The sequence below is a fragment of the Bos indicus genome, chromosome 2 (genome assembly GCF_029378745.1).
Source record: "Bos indicus isolate NIAB-ARS_2022 breed Sahiwal x Tharparkar chromosome 2, NIAB-ARS_B.indTharparkar_mat_pri_1.0, whole genome shotgun sequence".
Classification (NCBI taxonomy): domain Eukaryota; kingdom Metazoa; phylum Chordata; class Mammalia; order Artiodactyla; family Bovidae; genus Bos; species Bos indicus.
This window is the reverse complement of record NC_091761.1, coordinates 22,987,709-23,008,476: the sequence shown is the minus strand read 5'-3', so window position 1 is coordinate 23,008,476 and position 20,768 is coordinate 22,987,709. Positions and strand designations below refer to the sequence as shown.

Sequence of the window (20,768 nt, the reverse complement as noted above, 5' to 3'; positions counted from 1 at the left end):
AAGGCCATCACAGTCTCTGGGGTTGGAATCCCAAAAGGCAATTTTCCAGTCAAGTGCCAGAGGCTTACATAACAGGCAAATCTGATGACAGAAGTACAGCTATGGGAGCTCTTTCCTCCAAGAGGGTCCTTGAGCTCACGAGTGTCATGGAATCCTAGGGAAACTGTCCTCAAAGGATGACCTGACCATGTAGGGTGGATACATTTTGGTCACGGGCAGTATATTGCCCCACTCTTAAGGTTAGATGGAGGTAGGCAGGTGAAGTTCCTAAGTACAGATAGAGGAAAGTGCCTGTAACATGAAGGTCACATGGCTAGCCAGAGAAGCCTGGGATCCAGTACAACTCCTGAGACTCGGCTCCTTAAATGTAGGCGGGCCAAAATAAGAGAGAGATACCAGTTAAACAAAATGAAACCCAACTCAGGGTTTCATTGTCACCATCATAGCAGGTCACTTATTCATATGCTGATACATCATGCACTTCTCTCTACCCTTAGAAAATAATAAAGCCAGTTGCTGTCAGAAAACACACATGTCACAGAGCCATTTCCCTCTGTGATTAAGAGTCACTAGAAATGCGCTTCCTTCCACTCCTTGGATCAGCCTGACTTGGTGACAGCACAAATGACAGAATAATTCAGTTGTGACAGATGTACCACAAGGGGACACATCGTCAATGGGCCCATCTGTCTGCTGTCGTTCTCCATCCCCTCAAACGCTTAAGAGATTGCCCTGCTACGGAAAATGTTACAAGCAGAAGGAGTTACAGTCACGGGGCCTCATTCTAGATGGGGTGAAGGAAGGTCGTGAATGCATGCAGTATATCTGTAGAAACAAACATCATCAGAACAGCAAGAGATGGATCTAGAACTTCCAACTCTCTGGGCAATGGTGGCCTCTTATCTTTCTTACACTCTGGAATTGCACTAAAACAATAAGAAATTATCGTGTCCTGTACTTACTTCATGGATATTCAGTGAGTGCCTACTGTGTAGACAGAAATGGGCTGGAGATTACAAGAAACACAGTGCAATAAAATTAATGATTTCTGCCCTCAAGGAACCTAATGTGTAGTTAAGAAATGCTGCACACCTATAAAAAAGTTAAGTTCTAAAATGATACAAGTCCGAACTAGTCACACAGCCCCACAAGTTCCATTTTATATTTTAGAATCAAATGGGTAAACCAAATCCCAGATATTGCAACTTGACTACTATAGGCATCCCAAACACTGAGTCTGTGAAACGCCGTGGAGAAGTGGCACCTCCCACTCCGGCCCTCTGTGGTTCTGTTTCTTGTGTGAATGTGGTCTCCTCAGCCAGACTGTGAGGTCTCTGGAGGCAGCTCCGTATCTCCTGCATGTTACGTACACTTCTTAACGCCCAGAGCATTGCTAAGTGACCAATAGAACCAGGTAAAAGCTCTACTCACAATCCCACTATGTTCTTGTTTACTTCCTGGTATCCCCTCCCGTAAAGCTTAACACACTTCACTCTGGTCAGTTCGAGTCGTCCTTGTTAAAAGGTAAGTTCTCTGAGGGCAGGAGTTGGGTATCCAACTCGTGTGTAGGCTGGTCAGTGGTCTTACCAAGCTGGTGGCCCAGCATATATAATACTATAAGTCTCTGCAATCCATAGAACTCTGTAGGCGTTTTCTACCTTCCGCTCTTCTGGATTTTGTCTCCTGTATTTTGTCTCTTTCTTTCTTGTCACGTGTTTCCAATGGCCACCTGGGCACAGCGACTGAAAGAAAGGATTGCTAGTACAACTTTGCTCAAACAACCATCCAGGTAACTAGGCAGTCTGAGAGTTTATAAGGTGGTACCAAGATTGTTGTTCCATCTCCAAGTCATGTCCAACTCTTCGAGACCCCATCCATGGACTGCTGCAGCGCTCCAGGCTTCCCTGTCCCTTACTATCTCCTGGAGTTTGCCCAAGTTCACGTCCATTGAACCAGTGATGCCATCCAACCATCTCATCCTCCTTTGCCCTCTTCTCCTTCTGCCTTCAATCTATTCCTACAGAGGTATAAAAACAAAAAGCAAAAGGGAATAGATAGAAAATGATTTTTAAAAATAGGAAAAAAGCCTAACCTACCTCACAGTTTAATGGGTCATATTATTGCTCATACCTATTTCTCTCTTTGACTACCCGAGGCCATCCCTGTTTCAGTTGCCCACTGAAAAGCCATGGGCTATAAAGTCCATCTTCCCTGTTGCTGATCAGCCTGCAGCAGCAACCGGAAGACAGGCTGATCATTGAGTGACTTGGATCACTAATCTACAAGCAGCTCCTCCACACATGCTCCAAACTGGCCCTGTTACTGGGCTCTGCCCAAATACACGGAAGCATTGCCCATGAAAACACTCAGATGCCACCCAACCTGAGATGGAGCCACAGGTATACTGGTAAAACCATGAATGTCTCAATCCTTGTGGCTCACCAAAGAGACAAAATACAAAAGAGCCGAAGACAGAAGATGCCCATATAGTTCTATGGACATGGAGAGATTTCTACTGTTACATATGCTGTGCCACCAGCCTAGTGAGACCACTGACCAGACTACAGTTGCTTTGCTTTGTCATCACTGGTTGTTTTGTGGTCTCAACATAGCCAAAGGTGTTGGGAAGGGACTAAGACAGGTCTGGGTCACATGGGGAGAAGTACATTTAGAATTCGGCTCTGCAGTGAGCAAGTGAAGAAGATAAAAGTCCACACATGGCTGCTGCCTTTGCTTCTTTTCATCACGTCACACTGTGTCTACAGACACACTGGCACATACACACGCACACAGCATGCCAAGGCAGACCTCAGAGTGCCAGGTCTGGCTTCCAAACAGCTGGAGCAGAAAGCAGCAGTTGGCAGGAGCAGACAATAACAAGAGACACAGTATTGAGTCCAGATCAACATGCAGCGTTCTTGGCATAACCACATTGCAACCCTTTTTCAGGAGAATTGGCAAACGTCCAGGCCTCCCCAGACCTTCTCCAAATGGCAAATCCTAGGCCGTCTATGAAAAAGGAAAACTTACTAGGTAGAGCCATTTGCCTGTTTTCCAGCTATATCAAATTATACTTGTTAGTCGAGGTCTCAAAATGAAGGGTGTTTGCACATTAATAAGAACAATGGCATGAAAGTAATAAGGCCCATTTCCTCATATGTTATAACTTGAAGAGACCTTGGACATAATTACTCTCATGCTCTCATGTTGTCATTGAGGAAAATGAGTCCCAGAGAAGCTATATGATTTGATGGGGTCACACTGCCCATTAGTGGCAGAGTTCCTGCACTGATTTCCAGGTAGCATTCTTGATTTTCTGCCATGATGCACTTGTGATTCATCTCACATCCATCATTAGCTCCCTGAAAGATCATAACACCAAATCTTAATTTTGCAATGTCATATTCATAGCTAAAACAACATGCTGTAATTTCACAAGTATGGCTGCATGTTCTGACCCAGCTGCACAATAAACAAAGATTGACTGGGGTGGTGATGGGAAACTTAGTGATGACTTGAGTGATCAGAAGGCAAGACAGCAATGACTTGCTTTGTAATTTTCTTTTGCTGAAAAGCAAACACCAAGTCTCTGTTGAAAGTGGTTAGGAGTTGATGATGTTGTAGTTATGATGACTGGGTTTAAATTCTGGGTTCACTGCTTAATAGTGGCATGACCTCAGGCAGGTTTCTTAATCTTTCTAAACCTCAGTTTCTGCTTCTGTAAAACAAGAATAAAAATAGCACCTCCTTTGCTGAGTTCTTATAAGGATTAAGTAAAACAAGACACTAAAGATTTTAATATTTAGCGCATGCTGGTTGCTCTTAAATACCTAATGAGCTTAATCTTTCATTTTTCTTTGATTTTGGTTTATAACACACTTATACAACCCACCTGTTCACTCATGTATCAATTCTGGACACTCTCAAAGTTGCTTTCTGGAGGTAGCTTATATGAACTATCATTATTATTATTATTTGCCCACATCTTGCAGCATGCAGAACCTTAATTCCCCAACCCAGGATTAAATCTGTGCCCCACCCCCTGCATTGGAAGCTTGGAGTCTTAACCATTGAACCACCAAGGAAGTCCCTGAACTATCAATGTTGCTGACAGAGTTTCTAAAATGCATCCCAGCACTTATAAGGGCATGTACAATACTAGGCTCTTTTAAAAAGAGTCTGTTACTATCTCAATTAAGGTAACTATGTACCTCAACATCCTCACTCTCAACATCATCAGCAGCAGCAGCATCTTCAATATCAGCATCATCTTTTTCAACATCACCATCATCACCTTCCTCAATATCATCATCTTCTTCCTCTTCTTCTTCAACATCATCATCTATTAGGTACCCAGCAACCATCTAGAGGAAATCTACCTTGATGATAAGGTTGGGCATTTTTACAGAGCAGTAAGACATAGCGCTACCTAGTGTCTAGTAGTAGACACGGCAGGGATACTGAAGATTGGAGAAGTAAGTATCTTGTCTTCTAGGTTAACAAAGAGGAACCATTTTCAAATGTTAGAATTAGCTCAACTTCTACTCTCCCAGGAGATTCTGCTTGTTGCTTCTGGAGGTAGCTGATATGTACATCTTCTCTCTGAAAATTCTGAGAGGAGACATGATCACTTCCTTTTCCTTCACCTCAAAATTCACTTATAGAATGGATGCATGTATGTATATGGCTGAGTTCCTTCCCTGTTCACCTGAAACTATCCCAATATTGTTAATCGGCTATATCCCAATACATATCGGATATAGATACAAGACCACCTGACCTGCCTCTTGAGAAATTTGTATGCAGGTCAGGAAGCAACAGTTAGAACAGGACGTGGAACAACAGACTGGTTCCAAATAGGAAAAGGAGTACATCAAGGCTGTATATTGTCACCCTGCTTATTTAACTTCTATGCAGAGTACATCATGAGAAACGCTGGGCTGGAAGAAGCACAAGCTGGAGTCAAGATTGCCGGGAGAAATATCCATAACCTCAGATATGCAGAGGACACCACCCTTATGGCAGAAAGTGAAGAGGAACTAAAAAGCCTCTTGGTGAAAATGAAAGAGAAGAGTGAAAAAGTTGGCTTAAAGCTCAACATCCAGAAAACGAAGATCATGGCATCTGGTCCCATCACTTCATGGGAAATAGATGGGGAAACAATGGAAACAGTGTCAGACTGTATTTTGGGGGGCTCCAAAATCACTGCAGATGGTGACTGCAGCCATGAAATTAAAAGACGCTTACTCCTTGGAAGGAAAGTTATGACCAACCTAGATAGCATATTTAAAAAGCAGAGACATTACTCTGCCAACAAAGGTCCATCTAGTCAAGGCTATGGTTTTTCCAGTGGTCATGTATGGATGTGACAGTTGGACTGTGAAGAAAGCTGAGTGCCAAAGAATTGATGCTTTTGAACTGTGGTGTTGGAGAAGACTCTTGAGAGTCCCTTGGACTGCAAGGAGATCCAACCAGTCCATTCTAAAGGAGATCAGTCCTGGGTGTTCATTTGAAGGACTGATGCTGAAGCTGAAACTCCAATACTTTGGCCACCTCATGCGAAGAGTTGACTCACTGGAAAAGACTCTGATGCTGGGAGGGATTGGGGGCAGGAGGAGAAGGGGACGACAGAGGATGAGATGGCTGGATGGCATCACTGATTCAATGGACGTGAGTTTTAGTGAACTCTGGGAGTTGGTGATGGACAGGGAAGCCTGGCGTGCTGCGATTCATGGGGTCACAAAGAGTCGGACATGACTGAGCGACTGAACTGAACTGATAGCCCAGTATTGTTAATTGAGCTATATCCCAATACAAAATAAAAAGTCAAAAAACAAAAAGCTTCTCATGTGTATTTTCACACAGGAAGTATATAGTTGTAGACTGACTCTTTTCAGATCATAATTCTACCAACCACTCTGGTTCTTGAAATGGCAGATTCATAGTCAAAAGACCCAAGCCTGCCTCCCTCTCAATCTCTCTCTGTCTCTATCTCTCTCTTTCCCTTTCTCTGATTCTTATCAGAGTAGCTTTCACTTCTAAAAAAAAAAATTCCTTGGTCTTTAAGTATAGTAGCAATGTTTTCAAAATGTGCAAAGAGATAAATCTGGGTAAAGCGATTAAAAAGACTTTTTAATTATTAAAAATGATAAGAAAAAAATTAAAAATTTAAGAAACCTCATGATCATTTTCTTTTCAAATTTTATTTTGTTCCTATTTAAATGATATTAGTCACAGAAAACCTAGGTTTGAGGTATCTTAGCATAATCTTGGAGAAGGAAATGGCAACCCACTCCAGTGTTCTTGCCTAAAGAATCCCAGGGACAGGGGAGCCTGATGGGCTGCCATCTATGGGGTCACACAGAGTCGGACATGACTGAAGCGTTAGTAGCAGCAGCAGTGTAATCTTAGTAAAGGAAATATTTACACCAAACACCTTGCCTGCATTATTTATGAAATTCCATTCTTTAAAACCATAGGCAAACTGCTTATTCCAAGTCAAAGTACTATACTTTTTAATGGTACCCCTTCAGTCTGTTATCTCCAAAATGCGAATTGTTTTATTTTCTGTTGTATAAGTTCTACGGATTCATCTTCAAACCTGATCTCAGGACATAAGCCAATTTTCCTAAATTTATCTTGTGCTTGTTAGCAATTTGGATTTATCTCTGACAGAGGCTAAATGGCTTAGAATATTAATTTACACTCTTGTGCTAAAAATGTAATAAAAATCTTGGGTTTTGAGGGTAAGAGCCTGCAGCATTTCCATAACAATATGCAAAAGGCTCTGTTTTTACTAAATGTACCATAGTGAAATTAATCCTGAAAATAAAATTGTTTTCTCTCTCTTTAACATCTTGATACACGAACTAGTTGATACTTGCTTCAAGCCCGATTCCCAGCCTACTTAGAACAAAAGCTCTGGGCAGCACACTGTGATACCAAGGCTAACAGCTGTCAGCTAGTAAAGGCATTTGCCAGATGTTGGAGCCCAGAGGCGTTGAACAACAGTGATCATTACAGCCTTCCATCACCCCATTTAGAATTTACAACAAACTGAGCAGAAAGCCATTATTTCCACCTTCGGTATAAAGTTTTCCTCAGGCTGCAAGTGGAGCTCAGCAATGGACGGATGCACCATCTGCTCCGAGTTCACGGTGCTCTTTTCGTGGAACTTGCACCGAAAGAAATAAGTCCCAGATAAAGTCCAGAAAGCCGGAGACACTGTTTGTTCTTATCTGAGGGAATATCAAAATCCCTAAGGTTCTTGATCATGCCTAGAAAAAGGACATATATTGTAATTAAATGAAATAATAACACATCATAATATAAAGCATAAAATGAACAAACATTATGAATTAATCATACTCAGACAATTACAACCCATATGGCTTGTTAAACTCAATCTGCTACCTGTATTGACATTGAATGCATACTGTATATTCAGTGCTGCAGTTTTTCTCCCTTTGGGATATAATTACCTAATTCTGTGAATGAGCAAATGAGATGTACAGGCAATGTGTTCACCATTTGGTATACTCTCTAGTCGGTCTCCCTTAATGGGTCAGAGGATGCCTGCCGTACATAGCTCAGAAGCCTTCTGCATTCCTTTCCTTAGAGACACTGGTTCCTTGGTAGACAAATGTCCATCTCACTCCCACTTCATGCTAACTTTTCCTTCTGCTCTCTGTCAAGGTACCTCCCTACAGCAAGAAGTTAGAAGAGCAGTCTTTCTATACACCTTATCCAGGAAGGAAGAATGTATCTCTCCTGTGTAATTTGACACCACAGTCAAATGATACCAGTTCCCTGGAGAAAACTTTGCTTTTTCTATAATAAAATCAAAGATGTGACTTAGAATGACTTCCCCACTTACCAAGGTCCCTGCTGGGAATAGCAGTAATATCTACCCATGCAGAACTGTTATGAGAGTGACATAAAACATGTCCATTGAAGGGCCTAAGCCCAGCAGTCAGTTTTCACTAAAGGGGTAGTGACCTTCCATCCTGGAAACACCACTGCGAGCTTGATTGTTCCAGAGAAATCTTTAAAAACAACTAAGGAGGGACTTCTCTGGTGGTCCAGTGGCTAAGACTCTGCACTCCCAACGCAGGGGGGGCGGGTTTGATTCCTGGTCAGGGAACTAGATCCCATATGCTGCAATGAAGAGTTTGCATGCCACAGCGAAAGATCCCCAGGCTGCAGCTGAGACCTGGCACAGCCAAATGAAAAAGCACAAACAAACAAACAAACAAAAAACCCAACAACTGAGACGCTGCTGAGAATGCTCTTATTCTGGAAGGACACAGACTGAAAATGACACTAGAAAAATGAGGGGTTGAACAGACTCAGGCCCAGCCTAGAGATTGGGTGTATCACAAAAATCACCAGGTTATCCACCAGCAGGTAAAGCCTAGGGAAATCCACAGGAAGTCAATGAATCTCACCAGCTCGTGGGATCAGAAACTAGGAACAAAGCCCCAACCAGCTGTACCTTCCCAAGCAACTCTTGCAGAGAGGCTGCAGAGGCAACAGATGAGAGAGGTCAGCTGTAGGTGACGCTCATCAGAAGGGTCAGAGTGGGCCCTAAACTTCTACCTTGAAGGCCAAACTTGTCCACACAACCCTCGTACCCTGAGCTGAGCAGCCAGTTCCAGCATTGGTGCCCAACTACAGATGCAAGATCTGCTGTGTGATCGAAAGAGGTAGAATGAACCTGATTCCTAAAGGGCCCGCAGAATCAGTGTCATGAATAAGCCTTAATCAGACAAATTTCACACTATCACAGAAAAGTAGACATGTGAAGCCTGTTTCAACGTTTATCCTCTTATAATCAAGCACTTTGAGTAGTGCTGTATCTCAGACAGAAAAGCGATGCCCGGGTTAGCGCTTTGCACAAACTTCAAACACAGAAACTATCTTCCCATATTCTAATTAGTTGTTTACAACTGCCAGGGAGTCCCAAGGCTTTTTTAGCTCAATGAAGCCCAGATTCTGCGCAGTTGATGATGGAGACAGGACTCCTCTTGGAAGGGAGCCACGGCCCATAGCCTTAATTCCTGTGTTCTGAGGTTCATTTGTCCCCAGAGGTCCTTGCAATTCTGGCTTCACCTCCAGCCCACCCTTTCAAGAATGCTCAGAGGCACAGCTGGGACCACTTAAATGAGAACATTTACACATAATTTTGTTAAGGACTTAGGGGAGAACAAAAAGGCAAGCGAGAGAGATTTGGTATATCAGAGCCTGAGTTTGAATTTTGGCTGCCCCTTTGTATTCAGTGAGCCGGGGACAGCCCCTTCAGTCCTCATGTATGATACACAGGCAATAGTATACCTACCTCATTTTCTTGTGGGGATTAAATTTTAAAAAATGAAAATGGCTGAGCATACATCCTGGTACATGGTAGGAATTTTTTTTAAAAAATTAGCTTTACTCTGTGGTTTTGTTTATTTTCTGCCTTATAAAGTACAGTTTTAATTCACCCTGATCCAAGCTGCCATCATCTCTCACCTGGATTATCACAGTGGCCCTTAACTATTCTGTCTTCTTGCTTTGCCCACCACCCGGAGTCTATGCCCGAGGCAGCAGCTTATAGTGACTGGATTCATCTCCTACTGCTGTTGTTAACAAATTACCACAAATTTAGATGCTTAAAACAACACAGATGTATTATCTGACAGTTCTGGAGTTTGCCAAAATGGAGTCCACTGGCTTATTTTTTATTTAATTTTTATTTCATATTAGGATATGGTTGATTTACAATGTTGTGTTAGTTCCAGGCGTACAACAAAGTGGATCAGTTATACATGCATTCATTCTTTTTCAGATTTTTTTCCCATATAGGTTATTATAGAATATTTAGTATAGTTCCCCATGCTAAACAGTAAGTCCTTGTCGATCATCTATTTTATATAGAGTAGTGTGCATGTTAATCCCAACCTCCTAATTTATCCCTCCCCTCACCTTTCCCCTTTGTAGGACTTCTTGCTTTTCGTTTTTAAACTTTTCCCACTTTTTCTTTCTCTCTCTTTTTTTTTTTGGTCAACCACAGAATCTTAGTTCCCTGACGAGGGATCAAAACTGAGACCTCTGCAGTGGAAATGCTGAGTCTTAACCACTGGACAACCGGGGAATTAAGTTTGTTTTTGAAGGCTATGAGTCTGTTTTATAAATAAGTTCATTTGTATCATCCTTTTGGATTCCATATATAAGTGATATCATATATTTGTCTTTGTCCTACTTCACTGCTGCTGCTACTGCTGCTAAGTCGCTTCAGTCGTGTCTGACTCTGTGCGACCCCATAGACGGCAGCCCACCAGGCTCCCGTCTCTGGGATTGTCCAGGCAAGAACACTGGAGTGGGTTGTCATTTCCTTCTCCAATGCATGAAAGTGAAAAGTGAAAGTGAAGTCGCTCCGTCGTGTCCGATTCTTCGAGACCCCATGAACTGCAGCGCACCAGGCTCCTCCGTCCATGGGATTTTCCAGGCAAGAGTACTGGAGTGGGGTGCCATTGCCTTCTCTGTCTTACTTCACTAAGTATGATCATCTCTAGGCCCATCCATGTTGCTGCAAATGGCATTATTTAAATTTTTTATGGCTCAGTAATATATACACCATATCCTCTGCAGCTATTCTTCTGTCAATGGATATTTATGTTGCTTCCATGTCTTGGCTATTGTAAAAAATGCTGCAATGAACATTGGGGTGCATGTATGTTTTGGAATTATGGTTCTTCTGGATATATGCTCAAGAGTGGGGTTGCTGGATCATATGGTAGTTCTATGGAAGGGCACCAGCCTTGAAGACCTATAAAACTTTTAGCAGAAAACATAGGCAGAACACATTTTTATATAAACTGAAGCGATATCTTTTTGGACCCACTTTCTAGAGTAATGAAAATAAAAACAAAAATAAACAAATATGACCTAATTAAACATAAAAACTTTTGCACAGCAAATGAAACCATAAGCAAAGTGAAAAGACAGTCCTCAGAGTGGGAGAAAACATTTTCAAGTAAAGTGACTGATAAGGGATTACTCTCCAAAATATACAAATAGTTAATGTAGCTCAGTATCAAAAAAGTAAACCATCCAATCAAAAAATGGACAGAAGATCTAAACAGACATTTCTCCAAAGAAGACATACAGATGCCCCAAAAGCACAGGATAATATGCTTGACATGCCTGATTATTAGAGAAATGCAGATTACAATGAGGTATCACTTCACACTGGTCAGAATGGCCATCATCAAGAAGTCTACAAGCAATGAACGCTGGAGAGGGCGTAGAGAAAAGGGAACCCTCCTACATTGTTGGTGGGGATGTAAATTGGTACAGCCACTATGGAGAACAGTATGGAGGTGACTTAAAAATCTAAAAATAGAACTCCCATTGGCTTAAAAATCAAGGTGTCCACAGAGCTGTGTTCCTTCTGGAGGCTCTCAGGAAGAGTGCATTTCATTGCCTTTCCTAGTATCTAGAGTTGACCCTGGCCTCATCCTTACTCCCTGCATTCCTTGTTTCATGGCTCCCTTCCTCCATTCTCAAAGTATAAATAGTGGGCTGAGCCTTTACACTGTCACCTCTCTGGTTCTCCCTTGCCCATCTCCTTCTACCAGTAAGGGCACTGTGATTATTCTGGACCCATCTAGACAATCCAGGATAATCTCCCCATTTTAAGGTCACCTGACATAACATGTTTACAGTTCTGCAGACCACATCACGGACATCTTTGGGGGTCATTATTCTGCCATGCACAATGATTGTGTTAAAACAGAAGTCTGGTTCTGCCACTCTCTGCCCAAAGCTCCCCACTCAGAACATAAACCACATTCCTACCTGACCCACCAGAGCCTGTACTCCTCTCATTTCCTCTCCAGCCTGCTCTCCTACTGCTCTCTCCCTCACTCTGCCCTAGCCACACTGGCTTCCTGACCTTCACTGGTTAAATGAATATCCCAGGCAAGCAGCTACTTGGTACTTGAAAAAAACACATTTCACAAAAAAAGGATATCCAAAGTACAAATAAGCATGTGAAAATGCACTCAACTTCATTAAGTCATTCAGGAAATGCAAATCAAACCCATAATACAATACTACTACAAGCACCCCAGAATGGCAAGAATTGAAAAAGATAGAAAATACCAAGTGTTGACAAGGATGTAGAGCAATGGGAACCCTCAAACACAATTGGTTGGAGTATAACTTGGTACAACTACTGTGGAAAAATGTTTAGCAGCTCCAGGTGGTACCAGTGGTAAAGAATCCTCCTGCCAATGCAGGAGAGACAAGAGACACGGGTTCGATCCCTGGGTTGGGTAGATCCTCTGAAGGAGGAAATGGCACCCCACTGCAGTATTCTTGCCTAGAAAATCCCATGGACAGAGGAGCCTGGTGGGCTACAGTCCATGGGGTCACAAAGAGTCGGACAAAGCCGAGCATGCACGCACACATGTACTAAAGCTGGGCACATTCTGTGACCTAGGAAGGTCACACTATATTTTAATTGCTTGTTAATCTTCATTTCCCATAGCCCATGAAGGTCTGAGAAGCAGGCATTATGTCTGGCACACACTGACTCTTAGAATAGCGCCTGGCATACAATAAGCACTCAAAGCACCCTTGCTACATGAGTGAGTCAAGGCATCTCAGAGCACCTTTCATGATACATGGACAGACCCTTGGAGGTTCATCCACCTACCCCATGTGGTTACATTGCTTCCATTACCAACCTCTGAGGTTGTGGATTGGATGTTTGTAAGTAATTAAGCAGGTTTCCTTACAATATGCCTTCCTTCCCACCTACTAAACCAACAAATGGGGTTTCCCAGGTTGCACAGTGGTAAAGAATCCACCTGCCACTGCAGGAGATGCAGAAAGACACAGGTTCAACCCCTGGTGGGGAAGAGCCCCTGAAGTAGGAGATGGCAACTCACTCCAATATCCTTGCCTGGAAAACTCCATGGTCAGAGTAGCCTACAGGCTACAGTCCATGGGGTCACGAAGAGTTGGACACGACTGAGCATACACTCAAGCCAACAAATCCTGGTTACTCTTGTGAGTTTGCATAGCACTCGGATGGCTCCCAAACATAGACCAGTCCTTGCTAAAGAGCTGAGTGAGTGAGGGAATGAGTGGGTGAGTGAAGTTCACGGTGAAAAACCACAGTGGAGGGCAGCATGTCTTCATAAACTCTGGCTCCTTCCTCAAACCCCTGAACCTTTCTATCCCAGTGACTTCTGGAAGTCTCCAGATGGAGTCTCCCTGTGACATATGGTAGCCGGCATTTTCTGAGCCCCATTCTGCTCAGCCCCTCTCTGTGCCAGGGCTCTGCTGTCACTGACCCCCTTGTTTCCAGGTGCCACCACTGCCCACAAGAGGCACTGCTGTCATCAGCAGTGCCCTGAAGGCTTCCAGGCACCAAGCCAGCACCATATTCTCTGCAGTTTTCAAACCACTAAAGTCTCTTCTCACTCCTGCAAGAGTAGGGGTGGGTTGCCCCTCCCCTTTGTGCTAGACTTTGTCACTTGGGTCCCAAAAGAAAATTACTTCTGTGACATATGTCTCTGGCATCCATCTCTTTAAAGTCCAGGCACATGTTAATCTGTGTACCATCTTCCCAATCTCTTCCCCTCTGGCCCTACTTCTTCACACAACTGCTACAAAAACCCTAGTCACATTAGCTAATGTTTATTCTGTGCCAAGTACTGTCAGAACTCTTCTAAAGGCCTCACACATTTTTAATCAGTTAATCATCAGCACAGTTAGAACCAGACATAGAACAACGGACTGGTTCAAAATTGGAAAAGGAGCATGGGAAGGCTGTATATTGTCACCCTGCTTGTTTAACTTCTATGTGGAGAACATCATGCAAAATATCATGCTGGATGAATCACAAGCTGGAATCAAGATTTCTGGGAGAAATAAACAGCACCAATCTCAAATATGCATATGCTACCACTCTAATGGTAGAAAATGCAGAGGAACTCTAAAGAGCCTCTTGATGAGGGTAAAAGCAGAGAGTGAAAAAACTGACTTGAAAGGAGAAGTGGGTGGCAGAGGATGAGATGGTTAGATAGCTTCACTGACACAATGGACATGTTTGGTTTGAGCAAACTCAGGGAGATAGTGAAGGACAGAGGAGCCTGGTGTGCTACAGTCTATGGGGACACAAAGAGTCATACACGACTTAGCAACTGAATGACAACAATATCAGCACAACCCTGCGAGACAGATAATCTCCATTCGACAGATGAGGACATTAAGGAAAGATTTAGCAATTTGTCTGCAGCCATGCATTCAGGAAGTGCTAGCACCAGATTTTAAGCCCAAACAAACCTTGTGTAGATCAACTCTTGGCATGTTCATCCTCACTAGTCAATCACAATAATGGAAAAAGAAGCAAAGCCAACATTGATCTAGTGCTCACTAAAGGATTAGGCTCTAGGCTGCTGCTGCTGCTGCTGCTAAGTTGCTTCAGTCGTGTCCGACTCTGTGCGACCCCATGGACTGCAGCCCACCAGGCTTCTCCGTCCCTGGGATTCTCCAGGCAAGAACACTGGAGTGGGTTGCCATTTCCTTCTCCAATGTATGAAAGTGGAAAGTGAAAGTAAAGTCGCTCAGTCGTGTCCAACTCTTAGCGACCTCCTGGACTGCAGCCTACCAGGCTCCTCCGTCCATGGGATTTTCCAGGCAAGAGTACTGGAGTGGGGTGCCATTGCCTTCTCCAAGGCTCTAGGCACTTTATGTCTATTATCTTATTTGAATCTCTCAGTAACTAAAATAACTGTTATGATGTTTTCTACAGAGATGAAGAATCTGACCTGTAGAGAAAAGTTGAGTAATTGCCAATGTCACAGTCCTTACGTGGTAAAGTCAAATTTCAGTCTCAGGTACTATGACTCTGGAACCCATGACTGAAACCTCTGTGTCTTGTGACTTTTGCCTCTGGAAGACCACAGCAATGGCAGAGGATGTACAGGAGGTTGATGGTGGGGCTTTAGGAGTGGCTGAACATTTCTGATTCCCATTCATGGATATGGCTTAGGCTCCAGTTAGGAGCTATATTCTGCCAGGATATGCAAAGTATTAATACAACAAAATATTATTTTTTTCTATATTGCCATGAAAATTACAACATTTAAGTGCTCTTAAGTCTTTAAGAACACCAAGCTACATTTCTTTTCTACCTTTAAAAGAGTAAGAATGGGTACCAGAGCTAAGAATGTAGTTCGACTATCAAGTTTGCAAAAAAATTAAAAAGAGACAGAAGGCTAGCTACCCTTTGCTTCCCTGTCAGTATCGTGCCTTGACTCGACAAACCATAGCTTCTGTCATGACTGGTCCAAGAGAAAAGGAATACTTTTCCAGACTGAACACATGCACCTTATTTACAATTCCCAAAGGAGAGAATGATTTCCTGTTCATTTCCCTACACTCAGGAGGAGGCTATGACATGCTTTCCCAAAACTTCTTAGAACATGATATGGAGGGCACGGAATAGCCCTCTGGACTTGAGCCGTCGTGTTCAATGTAAATAGCATTCCTTGCAACTAGACATGTCATGTTTGATGTTTGCTACAACCCTACTGATTAAATAGTGGCAGAGCTCTTTAATAAGCTTGGTAAGAGGCAAGGTTTCACGAGAGGTCACACCTGTCATAGAGGCATATAAACTTCCTGGCAAACATCTTGGAATGTAAAGAGCCTTTGCCACAGGAAAATTTCCAATGAAATCTTGACTCTTGGGATCACAAAAACTGTCACATCACGTCCATATAGCAAAAGACAGCGACCATTTATAAGAGAAAATGCCAAACCCTGGATGCTCCATAGGTAACAGCTAGAAGTCTAAATAACAAGATAAGACTATTTTGTTATTATATGACTTTGACAATACACTTAATGGCTGAAGAAATGTTCTAAGTTAAACTCTCTTTCAAAGTAAAGTATTTGAAATAGTGGATTACTATGTGGCTCATTGCTCAGAGATTATTTGTTAAACTGTGAACCATTTGGGGACCAGAAAATTTTCCAAAAATTGTCATTTCCACACCCCCACTCTTCCACCTTAATTTCTGTGTCCCTTCCTTTCTATACAGATGTTGTGTACACTATGAACAGCATAAACTGATTTTTTAAATCTTGTGATTTAAAAATGGAGAGAAAAAAATCAAATAATTATGAGTTTGCTGCTGCTGCTAAGTCGCTTCAGTCGTGTCTCACTCTGTGGGACCCCATAGATGGAAGCCCACCAGACTCCCCCGTCCCTGGGATTCTCCAGGCAAGAACACTGGAGTGGGTTGCCATTTCCTTCTCCAATGCATGAAAGTGAAAAGTGAAAGGGAAGTCGCTCAGTCGTGTCCGACTCTTCGAGACCCCATGGACTGCAGCCTACCAGGCTCCTCCTCCCATGGGATTTTCCAGGCAAGAGTACTAGAGTGGGTTGCCAAAGCCTTCTCCGAATTATGAGTTTAAGGGTAAAAAAAAAGAATTTTACCTCCAAAACTTTTCAAAATGAATAGCACATTCAGGCACCTACAAACAGCCCTCTTGTCTATTATTACAAAGAGATGTAATCTTCATGTGAAGTCCATTCTTGATATAATGAATTTTATATTATTTTTTATAGAATTTTAACCCAGGCATTGGGTATGTCACCATTCTGTTAATGATATCACAAGTACTACTGATTAAGTAATTTCAATGACCAATGCTTAAAAACAATGGACTATTACTCTGAACAGTTTGAATTAAAGGACAATCTTAAGCTTTTATCCTGTCTTCATTGTATGAACTATATTTCAGAGTAACCAATTAGTGCTAGTTGATGAGGGAAATCTTTTACCTCCAGTTAATGCATAGTTAAAGGAAGATGCAATGATAAAATCATCATTTTGTAACCCTTAATGTAATAATTGATTTAGGCAACAAATAGCAATCAGTGCTAATAGTGAAGAACTAGAATTTGTGGCAGATTCCTTCTACTTATAAGACGAAAACCACATATTATAATGGATGGGTCTGCTGACACCAGTTGAATCCATTGATCAATCTTGGCATTTTGAAATAGGCAGATATTTGTTCTCCTGGAGCAATGCAACATGCAGCTGTTGTTCAGTCACTCAATTGTATCCAACTCTTTGTGACCCCATGGAGTCCTGCTTAGCATGTCAGGCTTCCCTGTCCTTCACTATCACTCGGAGTCTGCTCAAACTCATGTCCATTGAATCAGTGATACAATCCAACCATCCCATCCTCTGTCATCCCCTTCTCCTCCTGCCTTCAATCTTTCCCAGCATCAGGGTCTTTTCCAGTGAGTTGGCTCTTTCTATTAGGTGGCGGAAGTATTGGAGCTTCAGCTTCAGTCCTTCCAATGAGTATTCAGGGTTGCTTTATTTCAGGATTGACTGGTTTGATCTCCTTGCAGTCCAAGGGACTCTCAAGAGTATTCTCCAGGATCACAGTTCAAAAGCATCAATTCTTCAGTGCTCAACCTTCTGTATTGTCCAACTCTCACATCCATATATGACTACTGGAAAAACCGTAGCTTTGACTATACGAACAATATAGTAAAACCCAAAATATTGAATTGGCCAAAAAAAGTTCATTTGGGTTTTACCATAAGATGTTACAAGAAAACCCAAATGGACTTTTTGGCCAACCCAATATTTCACCCAATAATATTAAAGCTTTTAGAAATAAAAGAAAGCAAAAGACAGGAACAAACCCAATGTTGTAATGAGGAAGACATCAGACAAATTCAGAATGTGTATCATTTTACAGGATAACCAATCTCTTTAAGTCAATGGCATGAATGAAGTGGTAGTGATTTGCTCTTGGTTCTTGATTTAAAGAGACTTAAAAAACGTGCAATCTAATACAACATGTGGACTTTCTTGAATCTCTATTTGAATAAAACAACTAAACAAATTGAGAAGACAATTGGGGAAAACTGAATATGGATAGTATATGAAATGATATGAAGGAATTATTGCCGGAGAGACATAAGGCCTAATGTCTTATGAAGGAAAATGTCTTATTTGTACAGAGAGGCATACTTAAGTATTTGAGAGTGAAGTCACAATGCTTGGAATTTCCTGTAGACTATTTCAGCAGAAAAGTAGACTGTTAGTCAAACATGGTAAAATGTGAACAACTGTCCTTTGTACTGGTGGGAAGAAGTTCCCCATACAAATCGAAAGGAAAAATAGGACTGAAAATCAATATGAGGAATTAGGCATTCGACAAAACATTTTTTAATCAAACCACACAATCCATGGTACATGATGAAATAAATATAATTAGCCTGCTTTGCTAACTGCCACAAGTTGCTACTAGTTTTGGCTGTACAGATTTATTGGATCCAAGCATAGGTAGTTATTGATATAAAGCAGAATGGAGCTTGAATCTTGGGATTGTCGGAGCAGATTTCTTTCTAATTTCAGGCTACAGGAGAGTGAAAATCTTTTTGAAAACTGACAAATGTGTATTTGATCAAGATTCTTCTGGCACAAGCAATGCTCACTCAAACAAGCTAAGGCATATTGGTGAGGAAAGAGGGATTATCATGAGAAACAGTGAGATGGACCCAGGGCAGAAAATGAAGAGGCTGCACAGCAGACACGGGCCAGGAACCAGAGTGCTGTCCAGAGCCCAGGTCTACCTTCCTTCTAGAATCCGAGCCTCCAGGGAGGTAGACTGTCCAGGGAGGCAGACAGCACAGTATCCCCAGTGTCTAAACAGTGCCTAACACACAGTAGTGCCTAACAGAGTGCCTATTCACAGAAACAAATGAATCTCAAGGTGTGGGTGGGGAGGGGGAAGCATAAACAAGTGAACTTTACTATCCCTCCCCTCTTCCTTCCGCCTCTTCCCTCTCCCTCTTCTGCCCTCCTCCCTTTACTCCCCCCCTCCCTCTCTCAGGCTAAATGGCCTTTCATCCCTGCCTCTCCCTGCACTCCTGGCATAATTAATTCTCTTTTTCTCCATAGATTGCTTTTTGATACTTCTCTATACCCAGAGCCAAGCATGGCCACACTCACAGTTCCTGAATTTACATATCTTTAATTAAAGCAATTGCAGACACAGAGTAGCTCTCTCAGGATCAATTCCAAATTTTCAGGAAAAAACATTCTGAGTGATTCAGCCTAGGCCAGGTGTCCAATCCTGTTGAATTGACTATGCCAGGTTAATGGTTAAGGTCAATATAATATAAACAGGTCACCTGGGTCCATCCTCATGGGTAGATGACAGCAGTCCATAGAAAGAGAGGTCATGGCCAGGACAATGAATCTTATTTCAAGTTAGTAGATATTAGAGATCACGAAATGGTTAGTTTTGTCCAATCAGTGCTTCAACTTCATCAGTGCATACGCCATAGCTGTCACTAGGTCCCCCATTCCTACAGGGCACATGTCCAGCTCTGCCCTCGTAAGGCAGGGACTTTAGCTAATCTGTTGATCGCTTATTTCCAGTGCTTAGAGGAGCGTTCGGTACATAGTAGGCAACTGATAGACATTTGTTCAGTGAATGTCGGATAGAGTCTTAGTCAGCTGGGGCTGCCATAACTCATTACTTGAGGCTCAGAGGCTCAAACAACAATTTATTTCTCACAGTTCTGGAGGCTGGGAAGTTCAAGGTCAAGTGTGTCTGGTGAGCACTCACTCCAAGGTTTGCAGGTGGTTGTCTTTTCCTTGTATCTTCACATGTTGAAGAGCAGAGGGTGAGAAGCAAGCTCTCTTTGTCTTTTCCTTTAAGGGCTTTAATCCCATGCATGAGGGCTCTACTCTCAAAGTCCCACCTTCTGACACCATCGCATGGGGTTTGGTTAGGATTTCAACATGAGTTTGCAGGGAACACAAACATTCAGTATATAAGAGAGCATATAACAAGCAGATGCAACCTGCCTTAATGTACCATGCTGTGTGTGCTCATATGGGCTTCCCAGATGGTCCTAGTGGTAAAGAATCTGCCTGCTAAAGCAAGAGATGCAAGAGACATGGGTTCTGTTGCTGGGTGGGGTCAAGAAGATCCCCTGGAGAAGGAAATAGATCCCACTCCAGTATTCTTGCCTGGAGAAACCCATGGACAGAGGAGCCTGTCAGGCTAGTCCATGGGGTTGCAAAAGGCGGGACATGACTGAGCAGCTGAGTCTCATATGCATACCCATACACTAACATGCATGCGCAGTTCGGTGACAGCCACCGACACCCTTCCTAGCAATCTGGAGGAGTCGATCCTGCACCTGCTCAAGGCCAATCCATAACTTGTCCTCACAACCCTAATCCCTTGCTCTCCTAGGTCCTGACCCTTTGTTTATTCCCTCTCTGGCTTCTCTTCTCTTTCTTGCTCTTGATCTCTTGCTCTTCGTGACTTCCTCTCAGCCTATAAAATACATTCACATCTCTCCCACCCTAAATCCACCCTGGTTGGGAGGAGTCCCAGAGCAACTTGCCCTGTAACACTCACCTCATTTCACATTTTATTTTATGCATTTATGCACTGGTCAATTGGACATTGATAATTTTCATAATTTTAAAAAACTCCCCCCAACAAGTGTACAGGCAGAAATACTTACCACATGGGTCCTGTTCTTCTAGGAGACTTACCCGACTCATACTGGCCAGCTAAGTGTTCTACGGGCCCTGGTGTACATCTAGAGCTGCATTTGCCACATGATAAAAAATCATCTGCATACACATCTATCTCCCTCCAAGTTGTCAGCTCTTAGTGGACAGGGACCATAACTTTTCAAATCTTTGATTCTT

At 42.6% G+C, this 20,768-nt stretch overlaps 1 long non-coding RNA gene across 6 annotated transcripts in view; it reads right to left on the bottom strand.

The window, feature by feature from the left end:
- Window positions 1-1,137: 1,137 nt before the first annotated feature.
- LOC139187200 (uncharacterized) overlaps window positions 1,138-20,768 on the bottom strand; it is a 59,399-nt gene continuing 39,768 nt past the window's right edge. For 2 of the 6 annotated variants that reach the window (XR_011570796.1, XR_011570800.1), the window contains one exon: window positions 1,138-20,768. This exon is cut by the window's right edge. This is a non-coding gene — a long non-coding RNA (uncharacterized lncRNA). The other 4 variants (XR_011570801.1, XR_011570797.1, XR_011570798.1 and 1 more) reach the window with 4 other exon arrangements.